This window comes from Nomia melanderi, chromosome 3 (genome assembly GCF_051020985.1).
Source record: "Nomia melanderi isolate GNS246 chromosome 3, iyNomMela1, whole genome shotgun sequence".
NCBI classification, from domain to species: Eukaryota; Metazoa; Arthropoda; class Insecta; order Hymenoptera; family Halictidae; genus Nomia; species Nomia melanderi.
In genome coordinates, this window is record NC_135001.1 from 7118895 (window position 1) to 7143393 (window position 24499).

The 24499-nt window shown below is 38.5% G+C and overlaps 1 protein-coding gene across 13 annotated transcripts in view; it reads right to left on the bottom strand.

The window, feature by feature from the left end:
- The window catches only part of spri (Src homology 2 domain-containing protein sprint), a 310137-nt gene that overhangs the window by 77316 nt on the left and 208322 nt on the right, over positions 1 to 24499 (bottom strand). For 3 of the 13 annotated variants that reach the window (XM_031984971.2, XM_076365607.1, XM_031984953.2), the window contains exon 1: positions 6460 to 7041. The exons of 9 other annotated variants lie outside the window; for them this stretch is intronic. The gene's annotated coding sequence lies outside the window, so the exon portion shown is untranslated. Of the gene's footprint in view, positions 1 to 6459; positions 7042 to 24499 lie in introns of those variants that run through there. One more of the 13 variants, XM_031984964.2, reaches the window with a different exon arrangement.

The following is a 24499-nucleotide window of genomic DNA, read 5'->3' on the forward strand; positions in this document are numbered from 1 at the left end:
TTTTATAATTATTGAAAAGACAGCAAATGCTTCATTCCGAAATTACCGAAGAAACTGACTTAGTAATACGCAAATTAAATCATAAGTCAATTGAAATCTTAATAGCTGTAGTCTTAGAGTCCCTATAGAACAATTTGGAGACTTTAATTTGACTGCTCGGTAATTCTAGTGTTAATTCGATGGTAGAATCAATCGGAACAAGTCGAGCAGGCGAATAAACGAAAAGAAATGGGGAGGAAGCTCACGTCAAACTTGAAACCCGCGGAATAATCGCGTTTTATCGAAGGCGAAACGGGATCGAGGCTGCGAGCGACGGGAACGAGCATTGATCCCGGAGCCTCGCGAGCACCGGCGAGCCCGGTCGCACCACCCACGACCGCGTCGAAGATGCGACGACGACTTATCGTTATCCGGCCGGTGATAAGTGACGCGGGACGCGCGCGAGACGTCACCGATAAAAATCCGTCGAGAACCGGACGGAATTACGGACCGTTCCGTCGAGTCTATCCCGAGGAAAGTTTTCAGCAATTTCTTTTTCATTTGTAGTAAAACTTCGATTAACATTTTGATTTTTCGGATATCCACCCTTTGCACTCGAAAGATTCCTCCGCGTACAAAGTCATAATTTTCTGATGAAATACTGACGAAATCCTTGATTTACGGACGTTCCTTTGACAGTCCTGTTGTTTCCAGAAAACTATACGTTTGTTTGTATAGATTGTAGAAGTTATACCTTAAAAAGTTAGAGAATTATAATGCGTAATTGCGCAAAAATCGATTGAAACTGTTAAACAATAATGTTTGAACAATTCAATATCCGTGAAATTAACGGGTTTCGTAAATCTGGTGTTAACCGAGTTACTATTTCTTACGATCTGGATCGTTCAGATTCTTGATTATCTATGAATAAATCAATACTTCAGATTCTTCGATTATTTATGAATTTGTTAATCGCTTTCAATTTTTCTTGATAGTTTACAGAAGAAAAATGACTGCGATGACAGCAGTTTCAAATGAAAATGTAAATGCGATGTTTGAAATACAGCGTACTTCGTGAAGATTCTATGTACTTCTATCTCATGGATAGTTTGAAAGATTTCGTGTACACGAGGTTAACAAGCGGTTCGTTATCAACGTCGACTGCAGTCAGCCGATAGCACCGCTAACAGGGGAGATTATCGGTGCACCGACAACAGAATCAGATAAATCGAAACACCGCTTACTAGGAGACACCTTTCTCAGCCCGTAAACGCATCTAGTTGCTACGCGCGCGATCTAAACTCCATTATCGAACTGCATTCGGTCTATTATTAAAAAGGAAAGTAATCGAAACATTTCGCGGAACAATATGAAAAAACAAATAATTAAATTATTCGAAAATATGAAAATTATTTCATTCCTAATACGTGTTCGAGAGATACTCATTTATTAGTAATTCTAATTTAATTTGTAATAGTTAAACATATAAGTAATAATTACATTAATCTTTATTAACAAATTAATTTCTGCTTTATAATTTCTATCTCCCAAATTTCTTTATTTTAAAACTATTGCTTCATACTTTCTCTTCCCAAAATTTCTTTATTTTTAAATTTCTGCTTCATACTTTCTATCCTCCAAATTTCTTTATTTTAAAACTTTTGGTTCATAATTTCTATCCCCCAAATTTCTTTATTTTAAAACTTTTGGTTCATAATTTCTATCCCCCAAATTTCTTTATTTTAAAACTTTTGGTTCATAACTTCTATCCCCCCAAATTTCTTTACTCCTAATCTTATTTAAAACAAAATGTCTTTACGTCTATTTAATGACCTTCACCGCTATGATGCGACGACTGAGTACAACAAACCTTCCAGTAAACCGTCGAATCTCTGAGACATTGCGCCACAACAATGAAACTCTTTGATAATGAAATTTCGACGAACTCATCGCACGGGAATTTGACAAAATTTCAATTGCATGGCGTGCTGCATTTTTTTATCCGATCCTTCATTCGTGACAGGTATATACGCGGTCAGTAAGAACGAAGAGGAGAGCCATTGTGTCCGGGCGCAGTCCATTAATGTCTCTTCTTTCAATAAACAGACCGTAATAAAAACTTTCCAATCTGTTTCACCCATTCAATTCCGAGAATAGACGTCCAGGGATTTATTACCGTTCATCAAGCCACGAGTTCTTCCAGCTAACGATCGGAGATTTCTATCGACAGCTACGAAATGATCGACAACTTTCTACGTATCGTTAATTTAATTGCGCCTCTTCAGAAATTCCGATCTATAACGCAAACACCGCGAGAAAGGGAAAAAGACGGAGAGATTTGTTCCCGCTTGTTAAGTGCAACACATCATCAAAGATTTCTACTGATAGCCTTTGATGTTTCCAGTACGCTCATTGTGGGAGCTTGCCCGTTGAACAGCTAGGCTGCTCCAATTTAACACCAGAGCTGGCAGATGGGTCAAAATGACCTACTTAGGATTACTTCTTTTATGATAATTAACCCCTTCTATAATGTCGTGTCAGACTCGCGAAGAAAATTTCAAATGTACTTCGAGAAATTTAAGTTTCTTTATTCTTAATCTGAATTAAATATTATTTGTCTATTGTAAATGTCTAATGTTTAGAGTAAACGTAAACGAATAAGTATCGAACTCTCTTCTTCTACTACATTCCTTACGATAAAATAGTTTCATCGAGCGCTCGCGAATGAAATCATAGAACAAAGCGTTGAACATATAAAAATTCCTTTCTTAGAGACTAATAAATAAATTGACTCATGAGTGTCCATTTCGAATGAAGGAAAGTATTGAGTAAATTCAGCCTACTGACTTTTAGAATAAAATGGGAATTGGACGATTCGACTGATAAGTAGATCTACCTTTAACCCTTTAGAATCGTGTTTTTCACTAGAAGTATTTAACGTTTTCTAATGAAACTTATACGACATTCTTTGAACCTAATTAATGAGAAGAATTGATAAATTAAAAGACAGCTGTTTTATTGAAATGTTTTACACGTTGATATATTCTATAAAGAAACTTATACATTCTTTAAATCTAACTCAGAAGAATTGATAAATTAAATGACAGCTATTTTATTTCAATGTTTTACACGTTGATATATCATATAAATCTTAATATTATATTATAAGACACTATAATGTTGCGATATCGAATCAAGTGGTGATTGAGAGCAACCCCTCGAGGGTTAACCGATGTTCCGGCTAGAAGTCGAATATTTCAGAATTAGGCTCGCAAGAGAATCGAGCTGTTATCGGTAAAGCGTAAATATGCACGAGTCGTATTCGTTCTGTTCACTTTCTAATCACTGTTGAACCCGAGCTGTTAACCGGCCAATGATTTCGTGCTCGTATCTCCGCTCGTGAATCTACGAACTCTCACTGGTTAATGCGCATCCGAGCCGCGAGTGAGTGTACGGTACCCTGGCCACGTTAATTTAATTAGGATCGCTCTTGAACCCAGAACAACAATCCCAGAGAAGTCTCGAATAATCTGTTTTCGTTTATCGTGCGTGTTCCTAGCATCGATCGGCGATGCAACTGTGCACGCGTCACGGGTTTCCGGAGCTGTTTCGCGTATAATTTGAATAATGGCGAAAGAGAAAGCGTAAGATATCTGTGTCTATTATTTCGTAATCCCTTTGCTGTATCTTTGTTTTCATTTGTTAGCGGTAGTTTCTGTGAGATAAAGGCTTAACGATAGATTGATGGATATTTACAGTTTGTTCTATCTATTGTCTATTCTATTCTTCTTAGAAAAACTAATATTTGTTCATTTAGAACTTGGAAATTAGAAGTATAAAATAATTTGTACCATTGGTTTTTTTGTAAACAGTAAACATTAGAAAAAATCCGAAGATGAGAAGGTTGTAGTATATTTTACTAGCAATATAGTAGCGTATCTAAATTTTATTGTACTTTTAATATTTTTCTAGAAACAAATCTGACCTTCACCTTGTTTTAATTGAATGCTACATATTTGTTTACATTATTATTGGGTACAAATTATCGCAAATGCCCTGTATATATACGTGTAACTGTATCGATCATAAATTGACCCGAATATTTATCAAATAATGATTATAAAAATCAGTGTGAATCGAACTGACGCGTTCTGTAAGTTTACTGTTACGGAGTCACTCACATTATCTACAGTGCTGCGAGGCTCGAGTCGATTGGTCATCGATAAGGTGACCGAACGGTTTTCGCAAGTAGCGTACTCTTCGTAGAATCGTTAACGACTTTCTAGATAAAAAATCTTGAAGCTCCGATGACTCAGTTAATATACGAATTGAATGCAAATTCTGAAAGGAAAGTCTATCTGCAGGCGTTCATCTAGATATTTCTAGTGCATGTTATTTCTCGGCATGACCGAACGAATTTCGCAGGATATCATCGACACCTTTCTCTGGTTTCGTTGATGGCTTTCGAAATTCTAGTTACTTGATCATTGAATGAAATGCGATAATTCTGAAAAAGTCATTCAATGCAACTTTGATTAATTGGACTTTTCTGGCAAGTTCTTTCGATGCAATTGAAGTTATTCTTCGTAGAATCATCGACTGCTTTCGATATTTCGAAAGACAGTTTTCAGAATTCTGTGCTAATAGATTCTAGTCGACAACAGTAAAATTTATCAAAACCTATCGACGTTCGATTCATTCTGAGTAAATTCCAATCAACAGTACTAAAAATGTATTGAAACTTATCAATTTTTTATCAACGAAGATTTTCCACATTTTCGCCAATATTTCTCAAAATTCAACAAAGAAGAAACCTCATTAACCAAACATCTAATCAAACCATTATTCGCATATCCCCTTCATCGTCAACAAAAATACAATATCGTCAATAAATAATTTACCACATGATCAATATAAAAACTCTGAACATGTCTACTACAATTCCCAGAATCCTATGAACGGACCCTAATCATCGATCCTATAAAAAAGTCCCCAGGACCTATCCTCATCAATAAAAAAGTCAACCCAACGTGTCTCAGTTTGTCTCCATAATAATCTCTTCCCAGAATCATCAACCTCTCGTGCCCTTCAATATACCCACAGATTAACCCCTTGCCTTGAAACATCGTGCGAGACCTGTGGCGAAGGTCTCAAATGTAGTTCTACAAATATAAATGTCACTCGGTGCAGTCGAATTCGAATGAAACACTTCATTATCAATTAAATCTATTTCTATTATCAGTTATTACGCTTTAAAGCAAACGTGAACATTTATAATATCAGCATGGGTTTTTCGAGAAATTAATAAGTATAAGTATTATTCAATTCTTTCCAATTCAAATGAAATATTCTTCAACTCTCTTGAATTCAAATGAAATATTATTCTCATCAGTTATTACACTTTAGAATAATTGCACTCGACAAATGAAGCCGTAGATGCAAAATGAAATTTAATTTCAATTTGGCGAGTTGTGGACGGATAACGTAATTTGAATTCGGCGATATCGATGATACATGTTACGCGTGTAAGCGATGAATATTTTTTATCTCACTTTTTATCTGCCACCATATTAATGATTAACACGATGACGATCATCGACATCGACGGTCAGCCGAAACCGAGATCCCGAACGATTCGCCCCTTTAATTAAACTTTCTCCCTTTTCGACTATAAATCATAGGGCAAAGGGTTAACGACAAAGTAGTCCTATCGAGTACAGTTTCGAAAAAGCTCGTAGGTCAAGAGGTTAACCAACAATCAAACTCAGACCGGTCCCAATCGAATTCGTCGTATCAGACACCTATGATCATCGTCCCCTAGCAGGGGTTGAAAACAATTACGATATCGGTTCCAGTTCTTGAAACGGTTATAGAGACCCGAAATAGAGTAATAACTGTTATTAAGTAAATCGGTTTCGGTTTTTCGGAACAGACGGTAGACCGAAGAGAATAGGATCATTCTGCGTTTGACAGTCGAAAAGTAAAGATACTTGAACGCTAATAATATAAAATAGACTCTTTAACGTTTCCTTCGCCAATAAGAAGCAGAAAGTGAAAAATATAGTCTGCAATACGACAAATACAAACTGGATCTTCATTTTGATCCAGTTTACCCTATGCTCCGATTCGCTTCAGTCTCCATCGGTTCTGTACCGGTTCCATAACTATTACTTTCCGCTTCTATATTTCTCGTAGGACATAACTACCATCCTTCTATTCTGCGTTTCCCGCAGAATCAAACGAATACCAGTTACAAAACCAATACGATACCGAAAACCGTCATCCCTAATAACAGTTACGCCGCCTCCACTTCGATCCTCCAGCACCATTCCGGCCAGAGCCCATAAACAACAGCGTCAAACAGTTATTCTCGGAACCCTTTCAATCCCAGTTCCCTATCCCACATGATCCCTGCGTCCTCTATCCTCACCCCGAAACAATCGACCACAGTAGCTAGTCACCGGTTTGGTGAATCCTTACCAATGACCCGGCTTCCGGGCTCGCTCGCGATCGGTGAACCCCCGTCGCTGCCTGGACACCATCCTCTCCCGATCCGCCGTCAAGATGATACAGCGTGACGTCACTGGTCGCGATAACACTCGCTCGGAGACTCACCAAAGTGACCCGCTCCTTCGACCACCCTCCTCCGGTAGACGCGTGTGTAACTGCGCGCGCGTGTGCGTGCGTGCAAGTACCTACGTGCGTGTACCCTGTCCTGTGATCGATAATTAAACACGGTCCAACCGGCAAACGGAACTTTCACTTCCGGTCGGTACACTAAAAAGGAACAAGCCGCAGCTCACCAAAATCGGAAGAACACTTTGTTTTTGTTGTTTTCAACTCTTCATTCGGCCGATTGCAAAGGGGTCGCAGCGAGTTTCGGGGTTGATACAGCGACCGATGGCGCGTGTGCACATGCGACGGATTATTGTTGCACGCGCGATACGAGGATTCACGACGATTTAAAAACGAACGAACGAACCGACGGCGAACGGCGCCGTGACGCCAGTCGGCGACACACTGCCAGCCGGCGTCGCGACGACACGTACAGGGACGCAACTGCTGGACGTGGCCGGCGAGAGGAGACACCTAACCAGCCGGCTTCTAGCTAGAAGGTGGGGGATGGTTAGGGGGCGATAGGCGCCGCGCGCGCCTGCGCACCGGCGCTCGTTTGTTCAGGTTCTTGTACGCGCCGAGCGGTTCTTTTCGCTTTGATGGGCTTTTTCCGAATTTTTCATTGCCATTTAACCCTTAGCACTCCAGGTTGTTTTGTAATCTATCGCAACTGCAACTAATTTTTATGGTATTCCTAGCGAAAATGAGAAATGCTATAACATTTCTTCGATCTTTTATCTTCCTTCTCAGTACAAAATTTGGATGTGTGGAAAATTGAATAATTTTAGGGTAGTTTCTTTAAGATTCATTAAAATATTTAACATTATAACTGGTGCAATATTGGAGCCTACAGAGTTCAAAGGGTTAACTCTCTATGGGCCGAATTTTTGTTCATGATTATAACAAAATCTATGCAGTACAAAATTAATAAATATCCATATACGAATACGAATTAAGAATCTATACAGTAGTTCCAATAATTTCATCAAACGAATATATTTTGTAACTTTCAAGTTAAAATGACGTTAAACTTTCACGCCTGAGCGTACGAAAGTTGAAGTTAACTGATTACTTAATTTTATTCACCACTTCCAGTGCAAACTGAAATAAACCAACAAGACGCCAATATACTGATATGTGACTTCAAAGTTACACGAGCCTACAGAGGGTTAAGTCTTTGGGATTAGGCAGGTTAAAAACTGTCCCGACCTTTGCTTAGCTCTTTGTGCATGGTGGAATATAATTTAATCCACCTCGAAAAATTGTAGTGACTGATAGTCATACAGTTTAATATTTTATTTAAGATTTTTCATCCACTTGGCAATGCTGTAAACTAAATAAATGCGTAAATAAGTGAACGCAAAAATGTATACATGTCAAAACGCATCAGTAAGTTGTTGAGATTGTTGTGATTAAGGTTGGCGAATTGTGCGGCGTGGTGAATTCTGTGCAGCTGGGGTTGTTTTCTTACTTAAAATCGTGTGCCTCAAAGAGTTAACACGTCAACCGCTGTGTCAGTCACCAGTGATCGACGCTTCTGGATTACTTGACAATCGTAACGTGCGAGATAACGTCGAATGAGAATGTTTAATAACGTAACTAAGATTTTTCTTGCTGTGAAAGAATAACTCTACGGGAAATTGATTGAGATTCGCATGGCGTTTAAGAGTTAACTGGGGTTTAGACTTGTGTTGCTACTTAGGATGTAGTATGAGTCCCTGGCGTGTATTGGGGTTATTTGTTTAGTTTGTTGATTGCACGTTGCATCATTGTATATTTCAGTAGTTGGACTATTGAAGCGACTGAATATATAGAATTTAAAAATGTAGGGATGAAAATTTATTGTCTCATTTAACTATATTTCTATATAGTTAAGCGTTAAATGTATTAATGAATTTCACAGGGCACTTTGGGTTAAAACATTAAGATACATTTGTTATATTTTCTATCATAACTTCCGTCTCGAGATCCTATGCACCGATGAATCGACACCGGAAGTGTAACGGTCAGTGAAAGTTTCTGAGCATCAATTAGTTAAAAATAAAGACTACTAAATCACATTCTCTACACACCTCTGTACAGTTTTTACAGTCCGCTGTCAGTCCAGCCACACAATAACATATCATTTCTGTTTTCATGGAAGATTATTTACACTTTGCAAAGCCGCAAAAATCGGCACGCTGGAAAGCAGCGGTCTTCCGCGTGACTTCTCCACCTCGGAAGCGCTGAAAACCGCGCGTAGATACATTATTTATCTGACTGCGGTGTCGACACGCGCCGATTATCTCGCGCGGCCGCCGTATTATTCACATTAACACTAAAACTACCAAACAGGTCGAAATTACCTATTCTTGATTTCTTCTCTTCGCAATTGTTGAGAAGATAACTCATGTTTCTCTGAGAAATTATGCAAGAAATTGATTTAGCAATACGTAAACTGCATTTTAAATCGATTAACACTAGAACTACTGAGCACTTAAACCATCTTTTTAAAATTTCTTTATAAAAGCTATAAGCGTGAATCTATTAAGATTTCAATTGGTTTGTATTTCAGTTTAGGCATTCCTAAATCAACTTCTTTAATCATTTCTTAAAGAAATGAGTCTGTACCTTTACAGTAATTGCAAAAGAATTAAGAATTATTTTGACGCGCTTGGTAGTTCTAGTGTTGAAGTCGAGATAGATGCACTCTTGGGGTTTCTATAGAGAAATTGCGGAAAGTCGATTCAATTGCTCGATAGTTTTAGCGTTAACTGCACGGGGAAATAGGGATTGACCCTGCGGGAAGACGCTGCCGCGGCATGGGAATCGCGGACTAGGCGCAATAGGACCGGGAAGGTGTAAAGGAAGACCGGCTCGTACAGAGTGTAATGGAAATCGGATGCTGCGCTACTTAATACTCGTGCAACTGAAGCAAATCACGCTGGCCGCGGTGTTTCGATGTTGATATTTTAATGTAGCAACTATCGCAACGTTGTCGTTGCCGGAAAAATGATCTATCACAATCGTCGACGCGAGCGGTACAGGTGGACGTGATCTTTATGTGTCTATGGGTTCTAATCTTGGAGAAATAATAGTGGAAAGTTTTGGTCAGAAGATGTCTTCAATTTGTTGGAACTAATATGTAGGAAATAATTTTATTCGTGATATTGAAATTATTATCTAAAATGTATAACTTTGTTTAGTAAGTGCTTTTATTATAAATAGTAGTCTATAATGGTACTAATAATAAAATGTTTGATAAATTATAAATAATATTTTAAATGATAGTAAATAATAATCCTAATAACAAAATACTTGATAATTGAAATGATTTCATAGAAATGATTAACTCGTTAAGAGTGGATTGGCGAAGGAATTATTTAGATGTTGGGGGGTAGGAAAATATTCCGTTCATGAGAAAGTTCTGTATCTTTCCTTCGTTCTTGTCTTTGTTTTTAAATGTATTCCCATTTATGAGGAAAAGAAGAAGCGCCACTGTTCCAAACGTGACGGGAAGATTGTGGCAAGTGTGGTTCACTCTCCGGAAGGACGGAAAAGATATGAATATTATTAAATAGGTAAGCGAGTGGTTGTCGGAGCATAAACGCTCGCGAAGGTGTAACCGGAGACATGTAAAATTAATATAATCAAGATTGCGGTGGCGATACACGCGTACGTAACTTGGATTGTGTTAATATAGATACGGTGACGTAAGGATACGTAAGACGTAGGTGCCGGTCGAACAGAAAAGAAACTGAAAAGCTGCCGAAAGGTGGAGTCGAACATGATTAACGGGTAACCCGTTCCCCCTGGTTAACAGGTTAATGATAAAATAAAGTTTTACGGTCTAGTGGACGCGACGAATTTTGTTGTACATCCAGTAGTATCCTGTATGTACATATTAGAGAAACTGAGTGGAAAGGTTGGCAGCGTTTAAAGGAAACATTGGTAAACGTTAATAACCATTAATACGCATTAACGAACATTAATGAAACATTAATAAATTCGTGTGACTACGTATTACACGCTGACATTCATGATTAATTTCGCCAAGCATACCTTTCCTATTCGCTTAAAATTACACATAAAAATTTAACGCGTCGATTCGAAGGTAGAGGAATTATACATTAAAGAAGCACAAATTCTTAGTAAAGTATAGTTTCTCAAGAATGATTTCTCCAATCTAGAAACGAGCAATAACTTCTCAAAAAGATTTTCCATCAAACAACAATGATTATCAAATGTTAAACTATTTATAACAAAATATCAAGCAACAACAGCAATAATAATAATAATAATAATAATGATATTGAACTATTAATAATAAAATATTAAACAGCAATAACAATAACATTAAATGTTAAATCAATTTCCCCAGTTTCCAAGAACAATTTTCCAATCCACGAAAATCCTATTATTAATAGTTCAATATTATTATTATTATTACTGTTGTTGCTTGATATTTTATTATAAATAGTTTAATATCGAACTATCAATAATAAAATATTAAACAGCAATAATAATAAAATTAAATATTAAACCAATCTCCCCAGTCCCGAAGGACAATTTCCCAATGCACGGAAATCCTAGGAAGAGAAATGACGGAAAAGGTAGAAAAAAGCGGAATAATGGCTCCACCGCCGATTCGCTGGGGAAAAAATTATCACCGCAGATCACGGCCGCGATAATCGCAGTCGTTTCCATAAAAAGTCACGCCAGACTCCGACCTCCCTAACCTGGACAAGGCAGCCGGACAATAAACGCCGACAATGCCAGTGATTCCGCCGCGGCCATTATCTATCATTCCTAGAGCCAGCCTCGCGGAAGACCGCAAAGTGGCGTGCGAGCAACGCGCAGCGTGTATCACCGAACACACGCGTGCGTCCGTCCGTCCGTCCGTCCGTCCGTCCGGGCGGGCGGGCACAGGTGAAAAAGGAAAGGCCCGACCAAGGGACGCTAAGCTCGCGCTTACAACGCTCATCGAACGTGTACCGACATAAAACCTGTTACATAACTCGACACCGTGCCCGGACACGCCGGTGTTTCTCGGGCCACACCTCGGCGCACGAGTGCTGCCGATCTAAGACCATCGACGCACGGTGTCGATCGTAAAGGCTAGTCCAGACTGGAACCGAATGCAGCGAACATTGGAAGATTGTAACACTCGACCGGCAGGTTGCAATTATACAGGGTGTCCTGCGACTCATGGTCAACTGATTAGGAGGTCGTTCTACATGTAAACATGAGTCCAAAAAATAGAATAAAAGTTTTTCCCGCGAGTTTTCGTTTTCGAGAAAATCGAAGTCGAAAATTTACTCGGTACCTATACATGTCGACTTTGCGCATCTAACTGTACACTCTTGTTTTGTTTCTTAGTTGTATTTAAAGACATAGCAACGACAAAGTGCGGATACCGCTCTTGATACAAACGCGAAGCGGCACTCGAATTACCTTCGTACGCTCCCAGTGCGAGAATCAATCCGTATACTCACTATTCGAATAAGCTGCCACATTGAGAAACTGTTACATATTAAATAATTATATCGCTAATAGAATAGCACGAACGATAAATTATCAACCGAGGTCTTGGTTAGGTCTTGCTTGGTTATACTATATCTTTAAATACAAATAAGAATCGAAACAAGAATGTATAATGAGGTGCACAAAGTAGACATGTACCGAGTAAATTTTCGATTTTCTCGAAAACGAAGACTCACAGGAGAAAATGTTATTGTATTTTTTCGACTCATTTTTACATGTAGAATGACCTCCTAATTGATTGACCATGAGTCGCGGGACACCCTGTATATGAAAAGGAATCGAAATGAGGATTTCAACGTGGTGGATGTGGGAAAGAAAACGGAAGAGGATAGCCAAAGCGTTCGGCGATATTGACACTTTGCACTCGAGAGATAATTCATCATTTGATTTCATACAGTAAAACTATAAAATTTGATATTTGATATTATACTTTGTATGATGCATCAATTTGAGAAATATTGAAAGAAAGTAGCCTTGCAGGTGTGATTTCTCTTCGAATTTTACAAAATATCGTATTTATCTCAATAGAAAATGTTAAAATATTTCTGGTGAAAAATTACCGAGTGCAAAGGGTTAACACTTTCACTGCTACAGTAGTTCTACGGGACCGTAACTTCGAAATGACTTGAAAACGATTAGAATTCGCAAGACAAGGGACGTTGAATGAGAATATTCGATAGCGTGAATAACTAGATAACAGTGTAACCTACGAATTGTAGTAAATAATTAATTGTTCCTCCTCACATCAGTTTAAGATTGTGTATAGGCTAGACTCTAAATAGACTAGTTTCCAACCTTTATACTCCTCCCTAAAAAGAATTTTTTTCCGCACCTCCATCTTTTAATAGATATAATAATATAGACACGTTTTAAATAATAATAACTTTGTTACAAGAATATACTGAAAACAACAATTAACAGAATTATAACAAGGTATTGCTATAACAATACGAGCATGCATATTTATTTTTGTATTAAATTACTAATTAACCCCTTGTTCTACAATAACGAGTTAGACTTGCGGTGAAGATTTTCAACATGATTCGACAAATATGTGTATTACTCAGTTCATTCGAATTCAAAGTAAATATTATTCTTCTGTAATCAACTATTATACTTAAAAGGAAATATAGGAATAACATATGCTTAGAATTTTTCTCTTTTTCCAATAAATTATTAATGACAAAGCAGCCGTATCGACCAGAGTTGAGAAATATATTAGAGACCAAGGGGTTAAAAATTTTGGTACCTCCCCTGGGAGCCGCGCCTTCCAGATTGGAAACCGGGGGGTTAGAGTCAAAATCAGTCTGAACTAGCCTTTAATCTCGGCAGGATCTGCGCGCTGTCTACACGCGAGACTTTTGTTTTTACCGTTCCTCGCCCGTCGTAATCCGCAAAACCAAATATTACGCGCAATCCGCGCAATAAACGAGCATATTTAAAAACGTCATAGAATCTTAACAGCCTTATTAAAGCATTTCCAGGTTATCGGTGCAATCAACGCCGTTAAGCCACACGGAAGAGTTGCAAACCTCACAGACAGACTTTCCAAAATAAAATCTAAAATTGAAAGATAATCCCCGTAATGTCCTCCTCAAACGAAAGATTCAAATCTTATCTTCTTCCTACGCAAGAAAAACATTCACCTACATCAACGGATGTTTAATCGACGCTTATCTAAATACGGAAACATGAAAATCGACTCGCATCGAGCAAGAAGAAGGATATAATCGGTAAGATAAGTCAAAGAGAAATGGCTCACTTTTTTGAAAGAGCTATTAGATTATAAATATCATTGATACCTATCGAAAAAAACGTACACTTACGAAAGCAAATACGTGCAAGAAGAATAGTTAATTAGGCCTCCGTGCAAGATTATCCAAATCACTTGGACACAGATTACAAGAAGGAAACCGACGTCGAATCGAAATATTTCATTAACTTTAATCGAACTCGTTCGACAGACTTCGTTAGAAGTTGTATTTCATAAGAGCAAGAAAGGTACTTAATTGCGAATATCTCCAGTTCGAAGCTTACCGAATAAACAGAAATAAACAAAACAAGTGACAACGCGTTGCTAAAGGAGAAGTGGGGAGATCTTCCTATACCGTTGGCTAACAATAAGTATCAGGTATACTACTAAAAGCAATTGAAAATTTGGAAATTTCATGATCTAAATGAGATTGGGTCATCTCACCAGGAATTCCCCTAATTAACACTAAACTTACTGGTACTTTATACACAATTATCCTTACCATGAATAATTGTTTATAAAATAAAGGCAAACAAGTTACACTCCAAGTGGCAACAGAATAGAAAGACAAGAATTGGAAAACCGATTAATCGGAGAATATAAGAATCGGTATAAAGTTAAATGGACGGGAGAAAATGCAGAATTTTCAATAAAAATTTTCAAACCAGTCGTTCAAGCGGTCGCGGTTCGTTTAGCGTTAATAAGATATTTCTAATTAATAAAAGATTCCTTGGAGGACGAACGTCGACGCGCATCGATGGGAATTCCATCGAGGATCGTCTCGGAGGAAGTCGGTCAGGAAAAGTCGACCGGGAAACTTCATTAACGCCGGCCGCGCGTTAAACAACGCCTAGTTATCTCGTAAAACCGAGCTGCTTAAGTATCCGGCTCCGGTCGTATATTTTATCGAGGAGATGCCCGCCGCCGCGATTCGTAAAGTCGCGCGGAACAGTTCTTATTCCCCTTAGTACCGTCCGAGTCGATTATGCGCTCCCGATTCTTACCGGTCGATGGCTTTTTGCGCTCGTATGAAACGGAGGACCGTTCCTATTGACTCGGAGACAGTTTCTGGTTTACATCAGTCCGAAGACTGCGAGATTGTACGCCGAAACGAACAGTAAACCTCTTGCGAGCATAAATTTCTTTTTATTTTATGCGCCGAACCTCGATCGACGCTTGTTTTAGCTGGATCCGTTGTGCAAAAGGAACATGGGGAGATGGAATAAGAATTATAAGGAGAGATTGATTCATTTGTTATTTGTTGCCACTGATTAGGTACGGGTTTAGCACTAAAGTTAGAAATGACCCAGTTTTGATTTTCTTCTTTTATAATTATTAACCCTTTGCACTCGGGAAGTGACCCTCACCATTTGGTTTCATACAGTGAAAGTATAAAGTTTGATGTTTAATAGTAAACTGTGTATAACGCGTCACTATGTGAAATATCAAAGTAAGATACTTTTGTTCCTTAATTTATCGATTAAATTATTTACATTAGTCGCAAAGCATCGTCTATATTTTATCAAAGAGTGTTGAATATTTCTAGCAAAAAACGTTCGAGTGCAAAGGGTTAAACAGATAACAGATATTTCTTCGAGGAGTTGTCAAAGGAATTGAATTAGCAATCGGCGAATTGAATTGTGAATTAATTGAAGTTTCAATAGATCCACTCTTGGGGTTTCTATAGAGAAATTTTGAAACAATTTAACGGCTCGGTAGTTTTAGTGTTCATGTATTAAGCACTGGAAGAAGTTGACAAGGGTTTCTTGTTAGGAGTGAATTGATGATCGATATCAATTAGCATTTCACTGATTTCGTTAATGGAATTGGTATTAGCAACCTGTGTTTATGCTGTTGATATCAAATAAAATAATTTGATAAAAACATTCTCTGTATGTGAATTTTCATTTAAGCGCACGAAATTTTGTGCACGTTTTTAAATCTAACTTTAATTGATTATTGAATATCTGTTTTGAAATTTTCGTTGAATCTGATTTTTTGACATGTATTGAAGACAATTTTTAGGGATTATTTTTACGACTAATAGTTACAGAGGAAATACTTTTGTAATTGATACGTCTGCTTTTAAAATTGAAAGTAGGATTAACCTTCAAAATTGCTTTCACGGTAGATTCTACAATGAGACATCTTTTCTCGCGTGAAACATGCACCGTCAGCTCGCGCCTCTGAAGGATCCATAGAAGAACACTCGGAGAAGCATGGTGAAGGATAGAGGGGCTAATGTGATTAGCCCGTCACGCCGACGACCTAGTTTCTGGTATAGTCTTCTTCCGTTTTACGTCTCGGAAATTCTCGTTTGTCGAGGTGAACGTTTATTTGTTGAATCGGAGCTTTGGATTTTGAAGCTGTTGGTTGTTTAGGTAGATAGATATCTCGTGAAATAAGGCTTTGAGGTACTATTCGTAATAAAGTATCGTAACCAATGATCGAAGCATGAAAGAAACACTGGAATTACAGTACTGTGTTATGTAATTAGTAGTTTGCTTGTTGGAATTTTTGGTGATGCTATTCGAAACTTTGCGCAATGCTATTGTGTTATTCGATGATCGCCTGTATCTCCAAAGCTTCTATATTTATCAACAACCTGTTGTTCAATGAAGGAAGTTCCTTTAAAGTCAATGAACAATTCCATCCCGAGTTACATAAACCAAAGAATGAACGTAAACGTTTAGGTGTTCCCGTTCGTATATCAGCTCGATTAACCTTTAACCTATTAGTAGACGTGCTTCTGTGTCGTAATGTCCAACATGTGGTTTACCATGTTTTCCTGAAAATTTTTCAAGTAAAGAAGAAACGATTTACATTTAGAAAACAAGCTTAACATATTTTTCAGACGTTGCATGTAGATCGATTTGAAAATCCAAAATTGCCCACTGGACACTGGCAAATTACTTTCTTAAAAATCACTAAAATGTAGTAAAAACGATTTCGTTTTAAAAATCGTGGTCAACGTATTTTTCATACTTCAGATTTCGCAATTTGAGAATCCGAAATAGCCCATTGGTCATTACCAAATTATTTTCTCAAAAATCGCTGAAATAAAGACAACCCGGTTCCATTTCAAAAAACATTGACAGAATATTTTTCATACTTTAGATTCCCCAAATAAATCACTTTGAAAATCCAAAATTGTCCGTTGAACACTACCAGGTTATTAACGGCTAAAGTGATCAACAAGCTTCACTTTCAGAAGTTTCATTCGACAGATCAAGCTGGCGTTAATTCAACGCATTCGCAACAGATCTTTCTTGTCGAGCGCCAGTGGAGCAACATCGAACCGAGCAATTAAATAAACAGATAATTACGCGTAAGAAGTTAGTGCAGGAAAAGGCAGGGTTTCAGTAATATCGACATGGTACGGCTCGTGAGCCGGCAATAAACTTTTTCCCAGCGAAACGATCGAAGTTTCTTCCCGGTTTCGGTTTTTGCGTCAGCGAAACTCCGCGCCGGTGTCTCTTATTCTTCTTCTGTTGCCGCTGGTTGCTAACTCCTTGCCCCCGCCGCGCGTATACCCGGAGGCGATCGGTTTTTCCGAACGTTTCCGCCCCACAGGCCGGATCAACGTGGAACGAAAAGCGTCGCGCCAGTAAAATCCTCGCCGGGTTCCGCCACAAATCTCTTCCGCCACCTTTCCTTGCTTCTTCTTCCGCGAAACTGATGCCCCTTTACAGCCACTCGCCTAATACACTGCGCTCACGCGTGCACCCTCTGCCATCCCGTGAGCTACCCCACGGAATCATGATATACAGGGTGTACTTGATTTAAATTCACGATTTTTGGAACAGGTTTGGCAAGTGGTTTCGAGCAAAGAAGGTTACGGCAGATTCGTATTCTTTGTTCGAGGTGTAATGGTGTACTTGATTTAAACTGACTAATTTTGCTAACATTCTTGGTAGGTAATTTTGAGTAAAGAATGTGGTGGACATCGTGGATAGTCAACCGATTGTCAATAAGATTGAAAGGTGGTTTTAGGGAGAGAATGTTATACCGAGCCGTCTATTTCTTAAGGAGATGAACTGTATAAAACAAAAGGTAGAGAAAATCGATGAAGTAGAATAAATGAAGCATCAATCAGATACTTTGGCACCAAAATTCGATAAAATTTTCAAAGTGCAGTTGTTCAGTTTATCGATCAAATGAAGTCAAGTAACATACTTAACTGTTACTGACAATCATTTATTTCAAACTATTCTTTCCGATTTAGACTCCGAACACCCTGTATATCGTTATCTTTATAGAGGTCAGACCAGCCCACGCGGAACGAACGCTTCCGCGTTGCTCACGATTCGGTGAGCTCCGTGAAAATTTTCTTTTACGGCCGGATTGAGGAATTTGGGGATTGAAATGGCGCGGGGGATGGATTCCCTACTACAAGACAGCGGAGCAGATCACTGGTTGATAATTATTATTAAAGGGAATCCTTTGAAAAATTTAAATCGACCATTCTTCCGTGGCGTATTCGGAAAGAAATGTTTACATTGATGAAATCGAAAACTGAATTTTTTATAATCAACGGAAAATCGTTCCAATAAAAAAAAGCAGGAAGTGAACGCTCGTTACGTTTTTATATTTCCAATTAACGTTAGAAGACATGCGTTCTCGTAAGCATACCAATAATCAGTCGCGTTAGCAGATAGTGAAAATGCGCGGGTAACAGTAAGTATGATTGGCAAAGAGAAAGCGTCAATTATGATTCAAATGGGAATGGTCGATCTAAAACTTTCTTCTTCCACCAGTAACCTGTGTGCGAACGGCAAACGAACATCGTGGACCAAATTGCTCGAGCGACGGTTAATGGGAATAATTATAAGTCATTAGCCCTTGGTCGGAGTATACAATTTCTTGATATTGTCCTATGCACACTTCAACCCTTTCATTCCCGATACTTTTTCAATTTGTTCCAAAAGAAACTGGTATTGAACACTTGAAACTGAAAACTTGTTTTCAAAAAGAAAATAACTTTCTATGATTTCGTATGTATTATCTGAAACAAGCTTCAAGTTCAACTACAGTTCATTGGTAAGAGTTCCGTTTAAACAATTTCTTACAAACTATATTAACGAAAGCAATAGAATTCCGCTGAGATGTAATATTTGTAAATACCTAGTTTCCACTGTAAAAAAAGGAGATTTCACTATAATTGACAAAAATATAATATAAAGAGTGTAAAGTTTCGGAGAAATTTCAATTTGCAATTTTATATATAACGGTGATTGCGTATAACACAATCATACGTATACTTAAATACACAAATAAACGAATAAATATCACAACTAAACCGAAATGATCTGTTCACTATGTCAAATACGACATCCGCGAACCAAAGACGTAACTTCGGTGGTCGTTTCCATGATCTTCGCCGGTAAAGCCCGGCGTGTATTTCGAGCGCGGCTCCGTACCCGGGAAAAGATGCGTCCCTCGGGAACCACGCCGAGACGCGGGGATAGAGCTCGCTATTAAGCCCACGGGATAAGACCCGGCACTTCACTCTGCACGCTCGCTAATTAAATTATTCCGGAAACACGGCAACCCGGCCGAAAAGGCCACGCACGCGCGCAGTAACGCACCGCAGCGCGCAGTCGATTATATAGAATTTATATTAATAAATTTATTGTTATATGACATATAATTGCATATTATTATATTACATTCGCATATTTTCTTGTAAAAAGTCCAGGCAAACCTGTTTTTAATTTTGGCCGCTCGGACCGGGCAAATAACCCACTGCGCGCCGGTCGAAAATGGTTGTCCGCTGAACCGTGGAGGTCCGACACAGGAGAACCTAATTACGCCGATCTCGCGTGTCTCCTTCTTCTCTCGTCGATTCTAATTATTGCGAGCTATGCAAATAAACATTTTAATACGGGCAAACGGTAACAGGCCAGGCTAATTAGTCACCGGTCGACGAGATATTGTAAAGATTACGCCCGAAGGTGCGACGAAAATGAAGAAAAATGTTGCGCCATACAGCGGTAACGAGTCCGCCAGATATTAGGATAAAGAGTTTTTATCTTTAATTACGAACTTTCTGATTACAGGCAGTAAAATTTGCTTTCCTCCGGGGTTTGAACGTACTGTCCTCTGTTTTTTGAGGCTTGAGATATGAATAACGACTGTGTTATAATAGCTGCTCATTTCAACAGGATTTTTAAGTTCGAAACCTTTTTATAGAAATTGTTGAATATCCTTTCTTAGCAGAATCAAAGTAAGATCACTTCAGTTTTAAGAAGTTCTTTCGGATGTTTGGATTGAGATTTCGCTTCGAAGATTTCGACGGGAAGTTGTCTATTTACTTTCACGTAACATTAAGTATGGCAAACACTCTAATATAATTTCAGTTACAGAATTCTCTATATTAAATGATTAGCCTTCTTTCCTTTAAAGAATCATGCTTAAACAACACTTAACACTAGAACTACCGATCACTTAAACTGACTTTTACAAATTTCTGTATAAAAACCATAAGCGTGAATTTATTGGGATTTCAATGAGTTGCATTTCAGATTTGATATTACTGAATTAGTTCCGTTAATAAATTTTCGTAGAAGTATCTGTACCTTTTCAGTAATTGTAAAAGAGGGAATCAGAAAGAAGTCATTCTGACTCATCTGATAGTTCTAGTGTTAAATAAATATTCACTACTGAAGTAACAGATTCCTAGATAACAGTATATTTTCAAGACTTTTAGTATTCGTATTTTCATTCCACATTTATGTCTTCTTATCAAATAAAATAATGTTACGTTACACGTTTCAAGGAATCTTCCAAGAATTCCAACCCTCGTTCGTAAATCCTCTCTGTGTATCTCTGGACAATTTCTCAGAATCAGGTTTCAATCTATGGAAAAGAATTGCAGAAGGATTTAACGAAGACGTATGATCCCATCCGGCACCGGTAGGTCGGTAGCCGATCGGCCATTTCGGGGTACGGAGTATTTTCTGACAAATATCGGGTCGATTCTTCAGCGTCGCATCCACGAGAATTGGCCATGGCAGTTTCACCCGGTACAACTTTGTCCGCTGGCTTTCTATCGTTCCGTATCCGCTGAACGATTTGTTCTACGCCGGTCGGCGGCCATCTTCCATCCTCTCGCCCCGACCCAGCAATCCGTCATATCTGGAGCTTCGTCTCTGTCAAAATTCCAGTCGCGGGAACCGCAGATGTTTCCTCCGCGAGCTCGTCTAACTACGTACACTACCGTGCACAAGTATATCGACGGTTTCGTATTGTCAGACGCGCGAGAAAGTAGAGTAACTATTTAATAATAGTGAAGTTATCCATAATTTTATTGAAATTCTCGAATTATTTAGATTATTCAAATGATTGAAATCATTAAAATTATCAAAAAGGTCGAAATCTTCTCCAAATGATCTCGATTTTTTAAGTAATCCAAATTATCGAAATTTTCCAATTTTTTTGAATTATCGAAATTTTCCAATTATTCTTGAATTGCCGAAATTTTCCAATTTTGTTTAAATTATCGAAATTGTTCAATTTGTTTAAATTATCGAAATTTTCCAATATTTCTAAAGTTTTCAAATTTTCCAAACTTTCCAAACTTTGCGAATTATCCAAACTACCAATTATTTAAATCTTTAGCCTACACTCATTGAAATCGTCAATCACACAATTTTTAAATGATCAAGTATTATCCAATGTAAGCACAACAAGCAAAGAATTAATAATAATCGCTTAGACATCAAACTTCTACGTCGGTAATAATTACGATGAAAACCTTAATTATACTAATAGAATAACCTTAATTGCACCTTAATGGTGCTAATAATTACCACCTTATACTAAAGACGCGGACATTTTAATAAGATCACGTCAAGTGTCGAAATACTTATGCAAGGTAGTGTATCTCCCGTGGCACAAGCGGCGAGACGATGGAAAAACTGATTCCATTCGTGGAAATCGTGTCACGTACCACGGTCGCGCCCCAGCTTCGGTCTTTTCCGATTGCTTTTCGGATTTTGATGATCAAGAAAGCCGGCAGCCCGCATGGAGGACTAGGATTCGTGGATTTTTGTTCCGGTGAATGCGTGCATCGTAAATTACATTTAAAAATACAGAGAAAAAATTGAAATATTCCAGGAATGAATTGAAATTAACACATAAAAATCAATTTGTTCACTGACGCATCACAAACCAAACATCGTTGGGTCGATAAGACGCAAGAAGGTTAACACGTTGACATCGTCGGTGGTCACCGATGATTAGACCGTCAAATGACTAGAAAACAATTACAAGAAGAAAACTGATATTGAATTCAAATGTTTAGTAACATGAGTAACTAAATAATAGTATAACTTAAGAACTATGATACCAAAATATAAACATGTTGAATGCCGTACGATTTCATACAGCAAAATACGAGAAAAAATCAAATATTGAATCATTTGATTGAACTGTATTATCGTTATTGCACGCTTTGCCTAGCTGAATGTCACCACATTAGGTAGCATTATTTAGAATATAGTAATGTTTTCAAATGATCATCGTTTAATTGAGTGAACCATAGTAATTCGCTTTGGTTGGGGTCACCGGTGACCCCCACGACATTCAACGTGTTAATAACTAATTCTAGTACCATTTGCCTTTGTTATGATACGATAAGTAATGTTATACGAAACGTTCTAAATTTTCGTGGTAATCAACGTGCTAAGGGAGCAATATCCCTGTAAAAAATCTTGACCCCTCAATTTCCGTTTCGTCGAGAGAAGAGTCTTACGAGACTTTGATACGCGGTGATTCGACAGTAATTGAATTAATAAACTCGCCACGGTTCACGGAATTTCCTCTTGTTCCGTGCGACGGTTTAATGAACGCGCGGTATTAAATGGGAGATCGGGAAGAATATGAAAGTGTGTTTCTAGCGATAGGAGACCAGCTCTCGCGAGATTATCTTATTTCTACGGTTCTGCAGCGTTTCAGTTTTACGATATTTGTAATTAAAGTAAATTGATAGCGTTCAGCGGGACGATTACGCCAGAGGAAATTCGTAATTGTTGGATTAACGCAGAAACCAGATTGCAAATAGCCGTCTCACGTTACCGGCGGTGCGTTTCCTCCGCCGCATAAGGAGGGACGTTAATTACCTGCACCGTTACATGCGATTACAAGGTGCAAATTGTTTCGTTATCTCTTTTTTGGCTCCGATCGGCTCGGTCCTCTTTTTACTTCCGGCGGGAATCGGGAACGTTTATGGGCTTCCTAGGTTAACAGTTCTATCGGGGATAACTTGTAAACGTTATCAGCTTTATATCACCTTCACAACAAATTGATGCGGATATAGAGATGATGAATATACACGAAATATGGATAGTAATATAATCGGAGAACTGTTTCATATAGAGAATGTAACGACAGGGATACTTTCTATTTACTGTAACAGATGAAAAAGTTATCTCGGTTAGATACTTATTCTGTACTAACTAAATTTTATTAACCCTTTGCACTCGAGAGGTGACTCTCACTCACCTCCTGATTTCACTCCGTAAAACTATAAAATTTGATATTTAATATTATACCTTATATATCGCATCAATTTCAAAAATATTGAAATAAGATAGCTTTGTTCCACGATGAACATATGATTTCTCTGTGAGTTAGTTTCACAAAATATCTTTATCTCATTAGAAAATGTTCAAATATCTCTAATAAAAATCTTCGGAGTGCAAAGGGTTAAACGTAGAGTTGAAATCTTAGTTCTTGCAGACTGAATCTGAACGACTTCATTAACGAGAAGTTGTTACAAAATTATATTTCCTTAAATAGTATTATTATACTATATCTAAGAAACATCCTTATAAAAATTATATTACAAAAACTATTCCGTCGCGGAGTCGAATGTCAAAGGTTTATCGATCAAAGATAAGATATTCGAACTTCGAACCGAGAGTAAAAGAAGTTCAGAAATATTACCTCAGATCCGCGAGCCCCGCATCATTTGCCGCGAAAGTTTAATCCTCGACGGTCATGCGTTTATGCAAACCATCCCCGAAAACTCGCCCCATTATCACCCATCCCCGCGGAAGACGTAATTCATTACGACGCCGACCCGTTCCGGCCGTTGTCCAAGCTGTAACCGCGCATTTCCCAAATTGTTTAGAAAACTACGAAGTGTTTTGCATATTCGAGAGCGTCGTCTCGCGAGGGTGAATCGCCAGCGGGGGCGATTACTCAACGGCAACCGGCTCGCGTCGCGTCATAACTCTCCTCGACCTCGCCTCGGCTTTCTCTGAACCCTTTCTGCGTGTCCCCTCGGGGACAATCGTGATCCCGCCGACCGGAAAACGGGGGTTGGAGGAGCCGCGACTGGAAAAACCGTCCACCTTCTCCGCGGACCCTCTGCCCGACGCTTCCTGAACTTTCCAGATGAACCCTGACGCCTGGTAACCCTTTACAGTTCAGTACGCGGATGAACGTGACATCTTTCGTCCCTTAAAATTTGATGTACCTTAATGTTTCTGGGTTGCATTGTCCTGAGAGGAAGGAGACGAGGTTAAAGGGCAGGCCTTCAGGGAGCTTTTATGCGATCGGAGTTTGATGTTTTAGGAACTTTCCTTCGACTTTTAGCGAAAAGAAAGTATTCGAGAAACCTTG